The sequence below is a fragment of the Cucurbita pepo genome, chromosome 18, assembly GCF_057944985.1.
Source record: "Cucurbita pepo subsp. pepo isolate OVF chromosome 18, ASM5794498v1, whole genome shotgun sequence".
NCBI classification, from domain to species: Eukaryota; Viridiplantae; Streptophyta; class Magnoliopsida; order Cucurbitales; family Cucurbitaceae; genus Cucurbita; species Cucurbita pepo.
The window spans coordinates 1,410,078-1,424,499 of NC_141815.1; the positions used below are offsets into that span (position 1 = coordinate 1,410,078).

General features: G+C 41.5%; 17 non-coding genes across 17 annotated transcripts; all 17 read right to left on the bottom strand.

The window, feature by feature from the left end:
* Positions 1–209: 209 nt before the first annotated feature.
* On the bottom strand, positions 210–280 carry TRNAG-CCC (transfer RNA glycine (anticodon CCC)). Its single transcript has one exon. It is a non-coding gene; the product is annotated as a tRNA-Gly (tRNA).
* Positions 281–779: 499 nt separating this feature from the next.
* TRNAR-CCU (transfer RNA arginine (anticodon CCU)) lies at positions 780–850 on the bottom strand. The gene has a single exon. It is a non-coding gene; the product is annotated as a tRNA-Arg (tRNA).
* A 165-nt stretch (positions 851–1,015) lies between these two features.
* Positions 1,016–1,086, bottom strand: TRNAG-CCC (transfer RNA glycine (anticodon CCC)). The gene has a single exon. It is a non-coding gene; the product is annotated as a tRNA-Gly (tRNA).
* Positions 1,087–1,426: 340 nt separating this feature from the next.
* On the bottom strand, positions 1,427–1,497 carry TRNAG-CCC (transfer RNA glycine (anticodon CCC)). Its single transcript has one exon. It is a non-coding gene; the product is annotated as a tRNA-Gly (tRNA).
* A 499-nt stretch (positions 1,498–1,996) lies between these two features.
* Positions 1,997–2,067, bottom strand: TRNAR-CCU (transfer RNA arginine (anticodon CCU)). Its single transcript has one exon. It is a non-coding gene; the product is annotated as a tRNA-Arg (tRNA).
* A 422-nt stretch (positions 2,068–2,489) lies between these two features.
* TRNAR-CCU (transfer RNA arginine (anticodon CCU)) lies at positions 2,490–2,560 on the bottom strand. The gene has a single exon. It is a non-coding gene; the product is annotated as a tRNA-Arg (tRNA).
* Positions 2,561–2,851: 291 nt separating this feature from the next.
* TRNAG-CCC (transfer RNA glycine (anticodon CCC)) lies at positions 2,852–2,922 on the bottom strand. Its single transcript has one exon. It is a non-coding gene; the product is annotated as a tRNA-Gly (tRNA).
* A 291-nt stretch (positions 2,923–3,213) lies between these two features.
* On the bottom strand, positions 3,214–3,284 carry TRNAR-CCU (transfer RNA arginine (anticodon CCU)). The gene has a single exon. It is a non-coding gene; the product is annotated as a tRNA-Arg (tRNA).
* A 291-nt stretch (positions 3,285–3,575) lies between these two features.
* On the bottom strand, positions 3,576–3,646 carry TRNAG-CCC (transfer RNA glycine (anticodon CCC)). The gene has a single exon. It is a non-coding gene; the product is annotated as a tRNA-Gly (tRNA).
* Positions 3,647–5,471: 1,825 nt separating this feature from the next.
* On the bottom strand, positions 5,472–5,542 carry TRNAG-CCC (transfer RNA glycine (anticodon CCC)). Its single transcript has one exon. It is a non-coding gene; the product is annotated as a tRNA-Gly (tRNA).
* A 169-nt stretch (positions 5,543–5,711) lies between these two features.
* On the bottom strand, positions 5,712–5,782 carry TRNAG-CCC (transfer RNA glycine (anticodon CCC)). The gene has a single exon. It is a non-coding gene; the product is annotated as a tRNA-Gly (tRNA).
* An 896-nt stretch (positions 5,783–6,678) lies between these two features.
* On the bottom strand, positions 6,679–6,749 carry TRNAW-CCA (transfer RNA tryptophan (anticodon CCA)). Its single transcript has one exon. It is a non-coding gene; the product is annotated as a tRNA-Trp (tRNA).
* A 169-nt stretch (positions 6,750–6,918) lies between these two features.
* TRNAG-CCC (transfer RNA glycine (anticodon CCC)) lies at positions 6,919–6,989 on the bottom strand. The gene has a single exon. It is a non-coding gene; the product is annotated as a tRNA-Gly (tRNA).
* A 170-nt stretch (positions 6,990–7,159) lies between these two features.
* TRNAG-CCC (transfer RNA glycine (anticodon CCC)) lies at positions 7,160–7,230 on the bottom strand. Its single transcript has one exon. It is a non-coding gene; the product is annotated as a tRNA-Gly (tRNA).
* A 166-nt stretch (positions 7,231–7,396) lies between these two features.
* Positions 7,397–7,467, bottom strand: TRNAG-CCC (transfer RNA glycine (anticodon CCC)). The gene has a single exon. It is a non-coding gene; the product is annotated as a tRNA-Gly (tRNA).
* A 396-nt stretch (positions 7,468–7,863) lies between these two features.
* On the bottom strand, positions 7,864–7,934 carry TRNAG-CCC (transfer RNA glycine (anticodon CCC)). Its single transcript has one exon. It is a non-coding gene; the product is annotated as a tRNA-Gly (tRNA).
* Positions 7,935–8,102: 168 nt separating this feature from the next.
* Positions 8,103–8,173, bottom strand: TRNAG-CCC (transfer RNA glycine (anticodon CCC)). The gene has a single exon. It is a non-coding gene; the product is annotated as a tRNA-Gly (tRNA).
* Positions 8,174–14,422: the final 6,249 nt, after the last annotated feature.

A 14,422-nucleotide genomic window follows, 5' to 3' on the forward strand; every position in this document is an offset into this window, starting at 1 on the left:
CAAGTATCTTAGCCCATGTAATGAAAGCCCTATGTAACCGAGGGGTTAAGGTCTTTTCGAGTTACAAATGAAAAGGCCCTATGTAACCGAGGGGTTAAGGTCTTTTCGAGTTACAAATGAAAAGGCTACCACAAGAATCTTTTAAAATGGGAGTCCTAGGCTAACCTCAAACACGAGAACAATATTTTTTAGTAAACAAAATATGGTCATGCGCATCCGGGGAATCGAACCCCGGTCAGTACCGTGGGAGGGTACTATGATACAACTACACTAGATGCGCTCCCTTGCAATTATCTTAGCCCATGTAATGAAAGCCCAATGTAACTGTGGGGTTAAGGTCTTTTCGAGTTACAATTGAAAAGGCTACCACGGGAGGGTACTATGATACCACTACACTAGAGCGCTCCCTTGCAAGTATCTTAGCCCATGTAATGAAAGCCATATGTAACCGAGGGGTTAAGGTCTTTTCGAGTTACAAATGAAAAGGCTACCAAGAATCTTTTAAAATGGGAGTCCTAGGCTAACCTCAAACACTGTCGAGAACAATATTTTTTAGTAAACAAAATGGCGGTCAGTACCGTAGGAGGGTACTATGATACCACTACACTAGATGCGCTCCCTCGCAAGTATATTAGCCCATCTAATGAAAGCCCTATGTAAACGAGGGGTTAAGGTCTTTTCGAGTTACAAATGAAAAGGCTACCAAGAATCTTTTAAAATGGGAGTCCTAGGCTAACCTCAAACACGAGAACAATATTTTCTAGTATACAAAATGGTCATGCGCATCCGGGGAATCGAACCCCGGTCAGTACCGTAGGAGGGTACTATGATACCACTACATTAGATGCGCTCCCTCGCAAGTATATTAGCCCATCTAATGAAAGCCCTATGTAAACGAGGGGTTAAGGTCTTTTCGAGTTACAAATGAAAAGGCTACCAAGAATCTTTTAAAATGGGAGTCCTAGGCTAACCTCAAACACGAGAACAATATTTTTTAGTAAACAAAATATGGTCATGCGCATCCGGGGAATCGAACCCCGGTCAGTACCGTGGGAGGGTACTATGATACAACTACACTAGATGCGCTCCCTTGCAATTATCTTAGCCCATGTAATGAAAGCCCTATGTAAATGAGGGGTTAAGGTCTTTTCGAGTTACAACTGAAAAGGCTACCACGGGAGGGTACTATGATACCACTACACTAGAGCGCTCCCTTGCAAGTATCTTAGCCCATGTAATGAAAGCCCTATGTAACCGAGGGGTTAAGGTCTTTTCGAGTTACAAATGAAAAGGCCCTATGTAACCGAGGGGTTAAGGTCTTTTCGAGTTACAAATGAAAAGGCTACCACAAGAATCTTTTAAAATGGGAGTCCTAGGCTAACCTCAAACACGAGAACAATATTTTTTAGTAAACAAAATATGGTCATGCGCATCCGGGGAATCGAACCCCGGTCAGTACCGTGGGAGGGTACTATGATACAACTACACTAGATGCGCTCCCTTGCAATTATCTTAGCCCATCTAATGAAAGCCCTATGTAACTGTGGGGTTAAGGTCTTTTCGAGTTACAATTGAAAAGGCTACCACGGGAGGGTACTATGATACCACTACACTAGAGCGCTCCCTTGCAAGTATCTTAGCCCATGTAATGAAAGCCATATGTAACCGAGGGGTTAAGGTCTTTTCGAGTTACAAATGAAAAGGCTACCAAGAATCTTTTAAAATGGGAGTCCTAGGCTAACCTCAAACACTGTCGAGAACAATATTTTTTAGTAAACAAAATGGCGGTCAGTACCGTAGGAGGGTACTATGATACCACTACACTAGATGCGCTCCCTCGCAAGTATATTAGCCCATCTAATGAAAGCCCTATGTAAACGAGGGGTTAAGGTCTTTTCGAGTTACAAATGAAAAGGCTACCAAGAATCTTTTAAAATGGGAGTCCTAGGCTAACCTCAAACACGAGAACAATATTTTCTAGTATACAAAATGGTCATGCGCATCCGGGGAATCGAACCCCGGTCAGTACCGTAGGAGGGTACTATGATACCACTACATTAGATGCGCTCCCTCGCAAGTATATTAGCCCATCTAATGAAAGCCCTATGTAAACGAGGGGTTAAGGTCTTTTCGAGTTACAAATGAAAAGGCTACCAAGAATCTTTTAAAATGGAGTCCTAGGCTAACCTCAAACACGAGAACAATATTTTTTAGTAAACAAAATATGGTCATTCGCATCCGGGGAATCGAACCCCGGTCAGTACCGTGGGAGGGTACTATGATACAACTACACTAGATGCGCTCCCTTGCAATTATCTTAGCCCATGTAATGAAAGCCCTATGTAACTGTGGGGTTAAGGTCTTTTCGAGTTACAAATGAATAGGCTACAACAAGAATCTTTTAAATTGGGAGTCCTAGGCTAACCTCAAACACGAGAACAATATTTTTTAGTAAACAAAATGGCATTTTTTAGTAAACAAAATGGTCATGCGCATCCGGGGAATCGAACCCCGGTCAGTACCGTAGGAGGGTACTATGATACCACTACATTAGATGCGCTCCCTCACAAGTATATTAGCCCATCTAATGAAAGCCCTATGTAAACGAGGGGTTCAGGTCTTTTCGAGTTACAACTGAAAAGGCTACCATGGGAGGGTACTATGATACCACTACACTAGAGCGCTCCCTTGCAAGTATCTTAAACCATGTAATGAAAGCCCTATGTAACCGAGGGGTTAAGGTCTTTTCGAGTTACAAATGAAAAGGCTACCACAAGAATCTTTTAAAATGGGAGTCCTAGGCTAACCTCAAACTCGAGAACAATATTTTTTAGTAAACAAAATATGGTCATGCGCATCCGGGGAATCGAACCCCGGTCAGTACTGTGGGAGGGTACTATGATACCACTACACTAGATGCGCTGCCTTGCAAGTTTCTTAGCCCATGTAATGAAAGCCCTATGTAACCGAGGTGTTAAGGTCTTTTCGAGTTACAATTGAAAAGGCTACCACGGGAGGGTACTATGATACCACTACACTAGAGCGCTCCCTTGCAAGTATCTTAGCCCATGTAATGAAAGCCCTATGTAACCGAGGGGTTAAGGTCTTTTCGAGTTACAAATGAAAAGGCTACCAAGAATCTTTTAAAATGGGAGTCCTAGGCTAACCTCAAACACTGTCGAGAACAATATTTTTTAGTAAACAAAATGGTCATGCGCATCCGGGGAATCGAACCCCGATCAGTACCGTAGGAGGGTACTATGATACCACTACACTAGATGCGCTCCCTCGCAAGTATATTAGCCCATCTAATGAAAGCCCTATGTAAACGAGGGGTTAAGGTCTTTTCGAGTTACAACTGAAAAGGCTACGATGGGAGGGTACTATGATACCACTACACTAGAGCGCTCCCTTGCAAGTATCTTAAACCATGTAATGAAAGCCCTATGTAACCGAGGGGTTAAGGTCTTTTCGAGTTACAAATGAAAAGGCTACCACAAGAATGTTTTAAAATGGGAGTCCTAGGCTAACCTCAAACACGAGAACAATATTTTTTAGTAAACAAAATATGGTCATGCGCATCCGGGGAATCGAACCCCGGTCAGTACCGTGGGAGGGTACTATGATACCACTACACTAGATGCGCTCCCTCACAAGTATATTAGCCCATCTAATGAAGCCCTATCTAACCGAGGGGTTAAGGTCTTTTCGACTTACAAATGAAAAGACTACCAAGAATCTTTTAAAATGGGAATCAATCCTAGGCTAACCTTAAACACTGTTGAGAACAGAATTTCAAGTAAACAAAATGGTCATGCGCATCCGATGAATTAAACCCCGGTCAATACCGTGGGAGGGTACTATGATACCACTACACTAGATGCGCTCCCTTGGCCCTATGTAACCGAGGGGTTAAGGTCTTTTCGAGTTACAACTGAAAAGGCTACCATGGGAGGGTACTATGATACCACTACACTAGATGCGCTCCCTTGCAAGTATCTTAGCTCATGTAATGAAAGCCCCATGTAACCGAGGGGTTAAGGTCTTTTCGAGTTACAACTGAAAAGGCTACCATGGGAGGGTACTATGATACCACTACACTAGATGCGCTCCCTTGCAAGTATCTTAGCCCATGTAATGAAAGCCCTATGTAACCGAGGGGTTAAAGTCTTTTCGAGTTACAAATGAAAAGGCTACCATGGGAGGGTGCGCTCCCTTGCAAGTATCTTAGCCCATGTAATGAAAGCCCTATGTAACCGAGGGGTTAAGGTCTTTTCGAGTTACAAATGAAAAGGCTACCAAGAATCTTTTAAAATGGGAGTCCTAGGCTAACCTCAGAGAACAATATTTTTTAGTAAACAAAATATGGTCATGCGCATTTGGGGAATCGAACCCCGGTCAGTACCGTAGGAGGGTACTATGATACCACTACACTAGATGCGCTCCCTTGCAAGTATCTTAGCCCATGTAATGAAAGCCCTATGTAACCGAGGGGTTAAGGTCTTTTCGACTTACAAATGAAAAGGCTACCAAGAATCTTAGGCTAACCTCAAACACTGTCGAGAAAAATATTTTCGAGTTAACAAAGTTGTCATCCGCATCCGGTGAATCAAACCCCAGTCCCGTGGGAGGGTACTATGATACCACTACACTAGATGCGCTCCCTTGCAAGTATCTTACCCCATGCCATGAAACCCCTATGTAACCGAGGGGTTAAGGTCTTTTCGAGTAACAAATGAAAAGGCTAATTAAGAATCTTTTTAAATGGGAATCTTAGGCTAACCTCAAACACTGTCGAGAACAATATTTTCGAGTAAACAAAATGGTCATGCGCATCCGGGGAATCGAACCCCGGTCAGTACCGTGTGAGGGTACTATGATACTAATACACTAGATGCGCTCCCTTGCAAGTATCTTAGCCCATGTAATGAAAGCCCTATGTAACCGAGGGGTTAAGGTCTTTTCGAGTTACAAATGAAAAGGCTACCAAGAATCTTAGACTAACCTCAAACAGAGAACAATGTTTTCGAGTAAACAAAGTTGTCATGCGCATCGGGTGAATCAAACCCCGGTCAATACCGTGGGAGGGTACTATGATACCACTACACTAGATGCGCTCCCTTGCAAGTATCTTAGCCCATGCCATGAAACCCCTATGTAACCGAGGGGTTAAGGTCTTTTCGAGTTACAAATGAAAAGGCTACCAAGAATCTTTTAAAATGGGAACAAAATTTCAAGTAAACAAAATAGTCATGCGCATTCGGGGAATCGAACCACGGTCAGTACTGTGGGAGGGTACTATGATACCACTACACTAGGTGCGCTCCCTTGCAAGTATCTTAGCCCATGTAATGAAAGCCCTACGTAACCGGTTAAGGTCTTTTCGAGTTACAAATGAAAAGGCAACCAAGAATCTTAGGCTACCCTCAAACACTGTCGAGAACAATATTTGCGAGTAAACAAAGTTGTCATGCGCATCCGGTGAATCAAACCCCGGTCAATACCGTGGGAGGGTACTATGATACCACTACACTAGATGCGCTCCCTTGCAAGTTTCTTAACCGATGTAATGAAAGCCCTATGTAACCGAGGGGTTAAGGTCTTTTCGAGTTACAAATGAAAAGTCTACCTAGAATCTTTTAAAATAGGAATCCTAGGCTACCACCTTAAACACTGTTGAGAACAATATTTTCAAGTAAACAAAATGGTCATGCGCATCCGGGGAATCGAACCCCGGTCAGTACCGTGGGAGGGTACTATGATACCACTACACTAGATGCGCTCCCTTGCAAGTATCTTAGCTCATGTAATGAAAGCCCCATGTAACCGAGGGGTTAAGGTCTTTTCGAGTTACAAATGAAAAGGCTAACCAAGAATCTTTTTAAATGGGAATCTTAGGCTAAGCTCAAACACTATCGAGAACAATATTTTCGAGTAAAGAAAATGGTCATGCGCATCCGTGGAATCGAACCCCGGTTAGTACCGTGGAAGGGTACTATGATACCACTACACTAGATGTGCTCCCTTGCAATTATCTTAGCCCATGTACTGAAAGCCCTATGTAACCGAGGGGTTAAGGTCTTTTCGAGTTACAAATGAAAAGGCTAACAAGAATCTTTTAAAATGGGAATCCTAGGCTAACCTTAAATGGGAATCTTAGGCTAACCTCAAACACTGTCGAGAACAATAATTTTTAGTAAACAAAATGGTCTCATGCGCATCCCGGGAATCAAACCCAGTCAATACCGTGGGAGGGTACTATGTTACCACTACAATGCGCTCCCTTGAGAGTATCTTAGCCCATGTAATGAAAGCCCTATGTAACCGAGGGGTTAAGGTCTTTTCGAGTTACAAATGAAAAGGCTACCAAGAAACTTTTTAAATGGGAATCTTAGGCTAACCTCAAACATTGTCGAGAACAATATTTTTTTAGTAAACAAAATGGTCATGCGCATCTAGGGAATCGAACCCCGGTCAATACCATGGTTGGGTACTATGATACCACTACACTAAATGCGCTCCCTTGCAAGTATCTTCTTAGCCCATGTAATGAAAGCCCTATGTAACCGAGGGGTTAAGGTCTTTGCGAGTTACAAATGAAAAGGCTACGAAGAATCTTTTTAAATGGGTATCTTAGGCTAACCTCAAACACTGTCGAGAACGTAAACAAAATGGTCATGCGCATCCGGGGAATCGAACCCCGGTCAATACCGTTGGAGGGGACTATGATACCACTACACTAGATGCGCTCCATTGCAATTATCTTAGCCCATGTAATGAAAGCCCTATGTAACCGAGGGGTTAAGGTCTTTTCGACTTACAAATGAAAAGTTTACCTAGAATCTTTTAAAATAGGAATCCTAGGCTAACACCTTAAACACTGTTGAGAACAATATTTTCAAGTAAACAAAATGGTCATGCGCATCCGGGGAATCGAACCCCGATCAGTACCGTGGGAGGGTACTATGATACCACTACACTAGATGCGCTCCCTTGCAAGTATCTTAGCTCATGTAATTTAAGCCCTATGTAACTGAGGGGTTAAGGTATTTTCGAGTTACAAATGAAAAGGCTAACCAAGAACCTTTTTAAATGGGAATCTTAGGCTAACCTCAAACACTGTCCAGAACAATATTTTTCGAGTAAAGAAAATTGGTCATGCGCATCCGGGGAATCGAACCCCGATCAGTACCGTGGGAGGGTACTATGATACCACTACACTAGATGTGCTCCCTTGCAATTATCTTAGCCCATGTAATGAAACCATATGTATTCGAGGGGTTAAGGTCTTTTCGAGTTACAAATGAAAAGGCTAACAAGAATCTTTTAAAATGGGAATCCTAGGCTAACCTTAAACACGGCTGGGAACAATATTTTTGAGTAAACAAAATGGTCATGCACATCCGGGGAATCGAACCCCGGTCAGTACCGTGGGAGGGTACTATGATACCACTACACTAGATGCGCTCCATTGCAAGTATTTTAGCCCATGTAATGAAAGCCCTATGTAACCGAGGGGTTAAGGTCTTTACGAGTTACAAATGAAAAGGCTACCAAGAATCTTTTAAAATGGGTATCTTAGGCTAACCTCAAACACTGTCGAGAACGTAAACAAAATGGTCATGCACATCCGGGGAATCGAACCCCGGTCAATATCGTTGGAGGGGACTATGATACCACTACACTTGATGCGCTCCATTGCAATTATCTTAGCCCATGTAATGAAAGCCCTATGTAACGGAGGGGTTAAGGTCTTTTCGACTTACAAATGAAAAGGCTACCAAGAATCTTTTAAAATAGGAATCCTAGGCTAACACCTTAAACACTGTTGAGAACAATATTTTCGAGTAAACAAAATGGTCATGCGCATTCGGGGAATCGAACCCCGGTCAGTACCGTGGGAGGGTACTATGATACCACTACACTAGATGCGCTCCCTTGCAAGTATCTTAGCCCATGTAATGAAAGCCCTATGTAACCGAGGGGTTAAGGTCTTTTCGAGTTACAAATGAAAAGGCTAACCAAGAACCTTTTTAAATGGGAATCTTAGGCTAACCTCAAACACTGTCGAGAACAATATTTTCGAGTAAAGAAAATGGTCATGCGCATCCGGGGAATCGAACCCCGATCAGTACCGTGGGAGGGTACTATGATACCACTACACTAGATGCGCTCCCTTGCAATTATCTTAGCCCATGTAATGAAAGCCCTATGTAACCGAGGGGTTAAGGTCGTTTCGAGTTACAAATGAAAAGGCTACCAAGAATTTTTTTAAATGGGAATCGTAGGCTAACCTCAAACACTGTCGAGAACAATATTTTCGAGTAAACAAAATGGTCATGCGCATCTCGGGAATCGAACCCCGACTGTGGGAGGGTACTATGATACCACTACACTAGATGCGGTCCATTGCAATTATCTTAGCCCATGTACTGAAAGCCCTATGTAACCGAGGGGTTTAGGTCTTTTCAACTTACAAATGAAAAGGCTACCAAGAATCTTTTAAAATGGGAATCCTTGCTAACCTTAAACACTATCGAGAAAAATATTTTTGATTAAACAAAATGGTCATGCGCTCCCGGGGAATCGAATCCCGATCAATACTGTGGGAGGGTACTGTGATACTACTATACTAGATGCGCTCCCTTGCAAGAATCTGAGCCCATATAATGAAATCCCTATGTAAATGAGGGGTAAGGTCATTTCGAGTTACAAATGAAAAGGCTACCAAGAATATTTTAAAATGGTAAGCTTAGGCTAACCTCAAACACTGTCGAGAACAATATTTTTTAGTAAACAAAATGGTCATGCGCATCCGGGGAATCGAATCCCGTTCAGTATCGTGGGAGGATACTATGATACCACTATACTAGATGCGCTCCCTTGCAAGTATCTTTCCCTTGTAATGAAAGCAGGTCTTTTCGAGTTACAAATTAAAAGGCTACCAAGAATCTTTTAAAATGGGAATCCTAGGCTAACCTTTAACACTGTCGAGAAAAATATTTTCGAGTAAACAAAATGGACATGCGCATCTGAGAAATCGAACCCCAGTCAATACCGTGTGAAGGTACTATGATACCACTACACAAGATGCGCTCCCTTGCAAGTATTTTAGCCCATGTAATGAAAGCCCTATGTAATCGAGGGGTTAAGTTCCTTTCGACTAAACAAATGAAAAGGCTACCAAGAATCTTTTAAAATGGGAATCCTAGGCTAACCTTTAACACTGTTGAGAACAATATTTTCGAATAAACAAAATTGATATGCACATCTAGGGAATCGAATCCCGATCAGTACTATGGGAGGGTACTATGATACTACTACTCTAGATGCGCTCCCTTATATGTATCTTAGCCCATGTAATGAAATCCCTATGTAGGAAGATACTATGATACCACTACACTAGATGTTGGGTTTTTAGCTCTTAATATGAATTTAATTAATTTTAATCAATTAGTGGAATGATGTTTTGATTATAACCCACCTACTTTTTAATTATTAACTATTTTCAGTATTTTGATTTGTACAGTATAAGGTTGAGAATGACGATTTCAACGACTGTTCATCACTAAAATAAGAGTTAAAACGAAGAAATTACAGTCGAGACAACATATCCGACGTGATGATGTGGTAGCTAAATCAAAATGATAGAGAAATCAAAGTATGATACTTATAATTTTGGAAGAGTAACAAATGGTGGAGTTTTCTTATTATCATATTTCTAAATAAAATTATTTATACAAAATATAAATTTGAATCTAACCGTTACTTACATCGATTTTTATTATTACTATATTACATTATTATATTCTTATATTTTGAAATTTGGATAGTTACTCACATCATTTTTATCATTATTATATTATTATATTTATAATAAATTTTGAAATTTTAATTTAACGGTTACTCAAATTACTTTTTATTATTATTATATTATTATATATATAATAAACTTTGAATTTGTCATTGGACTATTACTTTTTATTATTTTTATATTATATTATTATATTTAAATATAATAATAAAATTAATTTACTTTTCATGTCTATTAACTTCCCCACAGTTAAAATACACGACTTCCATAATTTTTCATCTTAAAGTTTCCAATTTTATTTTTATTATCTTATTGTTGACAGAGATTTTTATTGTGTTGTGTTATTTTTATTATTTTATTCTTGACAGAGATTTTTATTGTGTTGTGAAGAAATAGTCGTGAATGCTCCAAATTGTAAATCTACTTTCAGAGAGTTGTGGTGTATTCCTACCAAATTCAAATACTTATATTGGTTTGATCCTGCGCCGTGGAAATGATTGAGTTTGCTCTTGAACTCGTAAAAAGAGCGGTGTAGCGGTTGGGCTCTGATCCGTAGAAAGAGTCGAAAAAGTTCTTTTTGTAAATTCTCAAGAGGCGCTTAGGGAGAGGAGTAGGTCGAGTTTGACCAACCCACTATAAAACTAAGGTGTCATATTTTTAACTCTTTCCTATTTAATTTCAAAATTATTATTGTGACTTATTCCATGTTCTAAGTTCCTTATGGTTGATTATTAGTTTGACTTGAACTATCTTGTTATATTAATTTTCATTTTCTACTCATTGGTAAAAAGTTTCATAATTAGAAAAATTAATCAAGCTTAAATATTTTTATTGTTAAAACCCTATTCACCCCAAGGTTCCCATACCAATCCAACACTAGATGCGCTCCATTAAAAGAACCTTAGCCCATGTAATAAAAGCCCTATGTAACTGACTGGTTAAGTGCCTTTCAAGATACAAATGAAAAGGTTACCAAGAATCTTTATTCACCCCCTAGGGTTGCCATACCGATCCAACACTAGATGCGCTTCCCTATGTAACCGAGGGGTTAAGTGCCTTTCGAGATAGAAATGAAAAGGTTACCAAGATTCTTTTGCCATTTGAATCCTAGGCCGCCTTAAATAATGTCGAGAAAATATTTTCGAGTAAACAAAATGGAAATGTGCATACTGAGAATTGAACCTCAGTCGGTAACATGGGAGGGTACTATGATAACGCTACACTAGATGCGCACTGTAACGCCCCTAATTTTCTCCACCCTAATTAGCGACGTTACCTTATACTCGTCAAATCAACAGGACAAGAGTTCACATGGAACAGTCTCAATAACGAAAATGCATTCATCAATTTAAGCAGTTCATACCTAGGAAAACAATTGCGACAACCTAGCCTAGAAGTAATCAACAGAGTCTAGAGAAAACAATTCGCAAAACTAAGAACGCAAGAGAATCCAACAGGCGCTACGACACAACAAACCCTCCTCAAGATTTCCATGGCCCTTCGCCTCATCCACCGTCACCCGTACATGGGAGCCTTGCCCTTTCCTGAAAAATATTGGTAGCACGTGGCTTGAGTATTATATAAAATACCCAGTAAGTCGCCCCACTGTAGGGGTTAAGCATATGTTCATACATTCGGATACAAGCAGTCGCACACAATACATCTACAAGTCGCACACGATACACATACATGACGCACGCAACACACATACATGTCACACAGAATACCCATACATGTCGCACATCGTTACCATACATGCCGCACAATATTAGAAGGACGAAACTGAGAGAGAGGTTTGTCTTCCATTCCTTCCCATGGCCTTAGGCCCTTGCCTTGTCCAGGCGGGGGTGGATGCATGGTAATTTCCCACACATGGCCCACGTGTGTGACTGTGGGCCCACCAGGCGAGCTCACAAGCGAACTCCCTGGGCCTGGCTTGGTCGGGTATGTATGACATACAATACCGGACGCCACGGATAAAGGAGGGCCTGCATGATATCGTGGCGAACACAATATCGAACATACGCATCCATACCATCAGTAGCATAACGGGGGAGTGCCCCAAGTACATAACCATAGCGTGCATGAGGTTCTTAAGGTTTACCTCCATGGCATTACACATACGATGCTCCATCCCCTCGCCGCATTACATAGCATAACCGGGTTCACATTAGGCAAGCATAACATAGCATAACCGGGTTCACATTAGGCTAGCATAACATAGCATAACCGGGTTCACATTAGGCAAGCATAACATAGCATAACCGGGTTCACATTAGGCAAGCATAACATAGCATAACCGGGTCCACATTGAGCAAGCATATCCTAGCATACTAGTCATCTTATTCATGGCATGTGGGGTTCTCATTACCATCATGAGATGTCAATCAAGCTTATCATACATACAGGGCGACAAAACGCGTCACAACATCATATTCATAAACATGGCATACATAGCAATTCACTGCAAGAATCACATACATAAACTAAACAAAGCATGCATATCATTTCACGACAAGAAACATCTAACCTAGCATACAGCAACAATGTATGGTGCATGCAAGGGCCACAGGGCACGCACCAACATACATACATAACTAACGCCAACAGTAAGGTTACTTACCTCCTTGGCCTTGACCGAAGTCGCCCACAATGCTAACTCCAGCGCCTAACTACCTCCTATAAGACAACATGATACACTTAGAGCGCCTTCACAACTATCCCTCGTGTCTAGCTACCAAGTACGTCCCTATCGCAAGCTATTTGTCAAACATGGAATTATACTGACCTCAAATTGTTGAAACGAGGGCGAAAATGACTTCGGAAGGGTCGAAAACCTAGGAATCGGTATACTATTCGGATGTCGAGCCGCCAAGCCGCACTTAGCAAAACCGGAGGTTCACGAAGCCGCCGGTGGAGCAGAAACCGATGGCTGCGACGAACACCGCCGACGTAGGGTTTCTAGAGCGCCTCCGGTTTGGGCCACAAAGGAGACGAGGCTCTGGGTGGTGTCCGAACGCGGGCTGCACGCTGGCTGAGACGTCTCGCCGAATGCCGGGGGTCGACCCACGCCTGCGCTGCGTCTTCCTCGTCTAAAAGTCCCGACGGTCCAACTCGCAGGGCTTGGCTATTGTCGCCGGTGGATGCGTCGTTGCTCGTCCGTTCTCCGGTGGCACGTCGGCTTCCTCCTGCTTCAACTACACTAGCGCTCCCTTCTCCCTAAAGGAGGCGGCCACTCCTAGGGTTTACGGGAGCCTGAGTGGATCCCGCCGAAATCTCGTGATTTTCGGCGGGGGCCCCCCTTTCTTTCTTTTTTTTTTCTCTCTCCTCTCTCCTCAGAAGGTGTACTGTTACACGCACCCTTGTAAGAATCTTAGCCCATGTAATGAAAGCCCTATGTAACCGAGAAGTGCCTTTCAACATACAAATGAAAATGTACCAAGAATCTTTTTCCATGAAAGTCCAAGGCCGACTTAAACACTTTCGAGAACAATATTTTTGAATAAGTAAAATGGAAATGCACATATCCGGGGAATCGAATCCCGATCAGTACCGTGGGAGTGTACTATGATACCACTACACTAGATGCGCTCCCTTATAAGAATCTTAGCCCATGTAATGAAAGCCTGAAGTGCCTTTCAACATACAAATGAAAGGTTACCAAGAATCTTTTCTGATGAGAATCCTTGACCGACTTAAACAATTTCTAGAATAATATTTTCAAATAAGTAAAATGGAAATGCTTATCCCGGTGAGTACTGTGGGAGGATACTATGATAGCATTACACTTGATGCGCTCCCTTGTAAGAATCTTAGCCCATGTAATGAAAGCCCTATGTAACCGAGGGGTTAAGTGCCTTTCGACATACAAATAAAAGGTTACCAAGAATCTTTTTCCATGAGCATCATAGGCCGACTTAAACACTTTCGAGAAAAATATTTTCAAATAAATAAAATTGAAATGCACATCTGGGGAATGAAACCACGGTCATTGTATGAATCTTGGCCCATGTAATGAAAGCCCTATGTAACCTAGCAGTTCAGTCCGTTAGTCATCTTAGCCTTGACTAAGGGTTTGTAGTTAAGTCACGCTCCAACAAGCCCGTGAACAATATTTTCAAATAAATAAAATGAAAATGCACATCCAGGGAATCAAACCCCGATCAGTAATGTGGGAGGGTACTATGATACCACTACACTAGATGCGCTCCCTTGTAAGAATCTTAGCCCATGTAATGAAAGCCCTACTTAAACACTTTCGAGAACAATATTTTCGAGTAAACAAAATGGAAATGAGCATCTAGGGAATCAAACCCTAATCAATACCGTGGGAGGGTACTATGATACCACTACACTAGATGCACTCCCTTGTAAGAATATTAGCCCATGTAATGAAAGCCCTATGTAACCGAGTAGTTAAGTGCCTTTTAACATACAAATGAAAGGTTACCATGTAACGACCCAAAATTTTCTACTTAATTTATGGTCGCTACTGTATACGTACCATAAACATTGATTGCAGAAGACTTCATTTAAATTCCATAAAACATATCCTTTATCTTAAAATACAGCCATGGACTTACATGTTTCGAAAACATCTTTAAAATG